Raw genomic sequence first — 5,740 nt, 5'->3', positions numbered from 1 at the left:
CACCTTATCAGAGAGGTTCACAATAGCATTTAAACTTTATTGCTGTGGGAATGGCATTGTGGTGCAGTGTGTGAAGTTGCTGCCTGTGAAGACAGCGTCACATATAATCACCAGTTTGAGTCCCCAATATTCCACTTCTGACCCAGCTCCCTGCTGGTGCTCCTGGTAAAACAGACATGATGGCCCAAGTGCTTGAGCCCCTGCTCTCACAAGGGAGTCTTGGACGGGGATTCCAGGTTGCTGGCTTCAGCCTGGCCCAGCCTGACTCATTGTGGCTATTTGGGGAGTGGAACAGTAGATGGAAAATCTCTCTCCTGCCCTGTAACAATACCTTTCAAATAAATAATTAAAAAAAAATCTTATGGCTTTAGAGTGGTCCCAGTTAGGTCAGCTAATGGGTAGTCAGTTTCCTGTTGAGACAGAGACTAAAATGTCATCACTATAGTTTGCTGTCACAAGCCATGTGAGAGAAGCTAACTACCTTTAAACCAAAAAGGAAAGATGTAGGAGAAACTACCACTATAGAAGCTTGTCTTTGAATTTTCTCAGGAATTATAAGAAAATAAAATATTGTTTCATTAATTTAGACAATAATAGTGTGTTATGGCAGCTCTAACAACCAAATCCAATAATCCATTGCATTAGCTTCCTTGACACATATTTATATGCCTTAATTTTTATTAACTACTGTAAAGATTTATAATGTGAATTTTAAATTATCTGTATATGCTTGGAGCATTACTGCACTGACTAACATAAAATAAAGTTACTTTTCAATAGAATAATTCCATCTCTGACCCCTATCCTTTGTACTACTGTTCTCATAGATACGTGTTTACATATTGAGCGGGAAATGGGAGCGTTGCAGGTGGGAGAGAAGTTATGAGGGGGAAAAGCCATTGTAATCCATAAGCTGTACTTTGGAAATTTATATTTATTAAATAAAAGTTAAAAAAAGTATTGTCAAGGTGAAATGGATTTTAATAATGTATTTTATTTTAATCAATATATTCAAAATATAATCATTTTAACATCTAATCAAGTTGCTAATGAAAGATTTTACATTTGTGCTTTCTTTAAATCCAGTATGTATTTTAGACGTCATTTATCTCAATAAAAATGCTAAATTCTTTTTTTTTTTTTTTGACAGGCAGAGTGGACAGTGAGAGAGACAGAGAGAAAGGTCTTCCTTTTGCCATTGGTTCACCCTCCAATGGCCGCCGCGGCTGGCGCGCTGCGGCCGGTGCACCACACTGATCCGATGGCAGGAGCCAGGTACTTCTCCTGGTCTCCCATGGAGTGCAGGGCCCAAGTACTTGGGCCATCCTCCACTGCACTCCTGGGCCACAGCAGAGAGCTGGCCTGGAAGAGGGGCAGCCGGGACAGAATCCGGCGCCCTGACTGGGACTAGAACCCGGTATGCCGGCGCCACAAGGCGGAGGATTAGCCTATTGAGCTGCGGCGCCGGCCGCTAAATTCTTTTAAAAAATATTTATTTTATTTATTTGAAAGGAAGACCTGCAGAGACAGAAGCAGAGAGAGAGAGAGTGATTTTCTATCTGCTGGTTCACATCCTGAATGGCTGTAACAGCCAGGACTGGATGAGGATGAAGCCAGGGGCCAGCATCTCTGAATCTCCCATGTAGGTGGCAGGGACCCAAGTACTTCTGCCATCGTTCACTGTTTTCCCAGGGTCATTAGCAGGGAGCTGGATTGGAAGTAGAGCAACCAAGACTCAACCAACACTCAAATGAGATGCCTGCATTGCAAATGGCTGGTTAACCTACTGCACCCCAGCACCAACCCAATGTTTATGTACTGAATATACATACATTTCAGCATCCCACATAATATGATAATTTTTGCTATAACTAACCATCTATAAGTAATTTAAAAGACTAAAAAGTTATTTAGTCCTTTGTTTTTTACCTACATTGCTGTTTACTGTATTTGTTGATACTTGATCTTTCCTGTACATCAAGGTTAGCATCTGATGCCATTTTCTTTCATCCTGGAGAACAACCTGTAACGTTCCTGTAGTTTAAGTCTAGTGGTGATTAATTATATTGCTTTTTGTCTGAAATTGTCTTTTTCCCCTATTTGTTAGTATATTTTCACCACATATACAATTGTGTATTGGAGTATATTTTCTCTCAAAGCTTTAAATGTGTCATTCTATTGTTTCTGATAAGAAATCACTCATCATTTTTGTATGGTTATGTAAAATTACAACATGTATTGTGGTTTTTGTTACTGTTTTAAGATCTCTTCTTTTTTAAAAGATTTGATTATTTTGATATTTGATTATTTGAAAGTCAAACTGAGAGAGAGAGAGAGAGAGAGAGATCGCTCTTCCATTCACTGGCTCATTTCACAGATGGAAACAATGGCCAGGGCTGGATCAGGTCAAAGCCAGGAGCATATCTCCCACATATAGTTAGATATCCCACATACAGGAGGATCTTCTATTTTCTCCCCAGGCCTTAGTAGGGAGCTGGATCAGAAGTTTAGGAACCAGGATACGAACCAGAGCCAAAATATGATGCCAATGTTGCAGGTGACCACATTACCCACTACACCACAATGCTGGCCCCAAGGTCTTATCTTTTAAATGCACTTGTCCACAAATTTCTTGTAGTTCCCTTCTATGAAGGATATATTTCTTAATTTCTTTAAAGGTTTTTGAATCTCTGATATTTATATTCTATCTTTCATAAATATAAGAAATATAAATATATATATAAATATTAAATATAGAAATAAGAATAAATGTATTTCATAAGTATAAGAAAATATCTAGTTATTGATTTTCTATTCTGTTATGTGTTGCTATGACAAAATATCACAGACTCTGTAATTTATAAGGAAATTTTTTATAGTCTGGAGATTGAGAAGGAGAAGGTCAACAGGCACCTCTGGTTAGGGCTGAAGGCCCTCGGTAGAAAGTATCACATGGTGAGGGAGGGAGAGACAGACCTCATAGCCCCAAGCCCTTTAAAATGACATTAATCTACTTGTAAGGATTGGAACTGCTACTTTGGGAATTAAATTTCCAATGTATATTTTTGGGGAAAATATTAAAAACACAGACATTTTCAAATTTCATCCTATTTTTTCTTTTAGCCTTTTCCAATTTGATGTTAAGTCCATAAGTTCATTTTCATCTGTTACCATATTTTAAACCCCTACACGGTGTTTCTTTCAAGTTTACTTTTTCACTGATAATCATCTTTTTGTGCTTTGAGTACTTGAAAATATTTAGAGATAACTTAACCAACTTTGCTGCTACTTGTAACATCTCAGTTAACTTGCTTTTTCTAGTGATTTTCTCCCTTAAACATGAATCACATTTTCATTTCTTTACATCTGTAGACCTGAATTGAATCCTTAATTTATAAATTCCGTGTTTCAGAAATTTTGGATATTGGTATAATCTTCAGTAGAGTGATTTTTTTCCTCTAGAAGATAATAAACTGATTGGATGGATCAGCTTCACATTCTAAAATTGAAGTGTTGTGTTCCTTTTGGGGAATCATATTGTTTCTTGTATTTCTATGTGTTCTTTTAGGCATTAATATAAACACTTGTTGGTTTTTTTATCTCATGGCTTTTGTCTTTATTTTTTTTTAACTTTTATTTAATGAATATAGATTTCCAAAGTACAGCTTATGGACTACATTGGCTTCCCCCACCACTCCGATGACTTCCCTCCCACCCGCAACCCTCCCCTTTCCCGCTCTCTCTCCCCTTCCATTCATATCAAGATTCATTTTCAATTTTCTATATATACAGAAGATCAGTTTAGTATACATTAAGTAAAGATTTCAACAGTTTGCACCAACATAGAAACACAAAGTGAAATATACTGTTTGAGTACACGTTATAGCATTAAATCTCAAAGTACAGCACATTAAGGACAGAGATCCTACATGAGGAGTAAGTGCACAGTGACTCCTGTTGTTGACTTTACAAATTGACACTCCTGTTTATGGCATCAGTAATCTCCCTATGCTCCAGTCATGAGTTTCCAAGGCTATGGAAGCCTTTTGAGTTCCCCAAATCTTATCTTATTTAGACAAGGTCATAGTCAAAGTGGAGGTTCTCTTCTCCCTTCAGAAAAGGTACCTCATTCTTTGAAGACCTGTTCTTTCCACTGGGATCTCACTCACAGAGATCTTTCATTTAGGTCTTTTTTTTTTTGCCAGAGTGTCTTGGCTTTCCATGCCTGAAATACTCTCATGGGCTTTTCAGCCGAATCCAAATGCCTTTAGGGCTGATTCTGAGGCCAGAGTGCTGTTTAGGACATCTGCCATTCTATGAGTCTGCTGTGTATCTCGCTTCACATGTTGGATCGCTCTCCCCTTTATTCTATCAGTTAGTATTAGCAGGCACTAGACTTGTTTATGTGCTTCCTTTGACTCTTAGTCCTTTCATTATGATCAATTGTGAACTGAAATTGATCGCTTGGAATAGTGAGATGGCATTGGTACATGCCATCTTGATGGGATTGAATTGGAATCCCCTGGTATGTTTCTAACTCTACCATTTGGGGCAAGTCAGCTTGAGCATGTCCCAAATTGTACATCTCTTCCCTCTCTTATTCCCACTCTTATGTTTAACAGGGATCACATTTCAGTTAAATTTCAACACTTAAGGATAACTGTGTATTAACTGCAGAATTAAACCATTCATATAAAGTAGAACAGACAAAAAAACTACTAAGAGGGATAATGTATTAAGTTGTTCATTAACAGTCAGGGCTATGCTGATCAAGTCACCGTTTCTCAAGTGTTCATTTCACTTCAACAGGTTTCCTTTTTGGTGTTCAGTCAGTTGTCACCGATCAGGGAGAACATATGGTATTTGTCCCTTTGGGACTGGCTTATTTCACTCAGCATGATGTGTTCCAGATTCCTCCATTTTGTTGCAAATGACTGGATTCGTTGTTTCTTACTGCGGTATAGTATTCTAAAGAGTACATATCCCATAATTTCTTTATCCAGTCTACTGTTGATTGGCATTTAGGTTGGTTCCAGGTCTTGGCTATTGTGAATTGTGCTGCAATAAATATTAGGGTGCAGACCGCTTTTTTGTTTGCCAATTTAAATTCCTTTGGGTAAATTCCAAGGAGTGGGATGGCTGGGTTGAACGGTAGGGTTATATTCAGGTTTCTGAGGAATCTCCAGACTGACTTCCATAGTGGCTTGACCAGTTTGCATTCCCACCAACAGTGGGTTAGTGTCCCTTTTTCCCCACATCCTCGCCAGCATCTGTTGTTGGTACATTCTGAATGTGAGCCATTCTAACCGGGGTGAGGTGAAACCTCATTGTGGTTTTGATTTGCATTTCCCTGATTGCTAGTGACCTTGAACATTTTTCATGTGCCTGTTGGCCATTTGGATTTCCTCTTTTGAAAAATGTCTATTGAGTTCCTTGGCCCATCTCTTAAGTGGGTTGTTTGTTTTATTTTTGTGGAGTTTCTTGATCTCTTTGTAGATTCTGGTTATTAACCCTTTATCTGTTGCATAGTTTGCAAATATTTTTTCCCATTCTGTCGGTAGTCTTTTCGCTCTCCTGACTGTTTCTTTTGCAGTACAGAAACTTCTCAATTTGATACAATCCCAATAGTTGATTCTGGCTTTGACTGCCTTTGCCTCCCGGGTCTTTTCCAGAAACTCTTTGCCTGTGCCAATATCTTGAAGGGTTTCTCCAATGTTCTCTAGTAATTTGATGGTGTCAG

This window comes from Oryctolagus cuniculus, chromosome 16, assembly GCF_051225735.1.
Source record: "Oryctolagus cuniculus isolate XC-2025 breed Fujian yellow rabbit chromosome 16, ASM5122573v1, whole genome shotgun sequence".
Taxonomy (NCBI): Eukaryota; Metazoa; Chordata; class Mammalia; order Lagomorpha; family Leporidae; genus Oryctolagus; species Oryctolagus cuniculus.
This window is presented reverse-complemented; position numbering follows the sequence as displayed.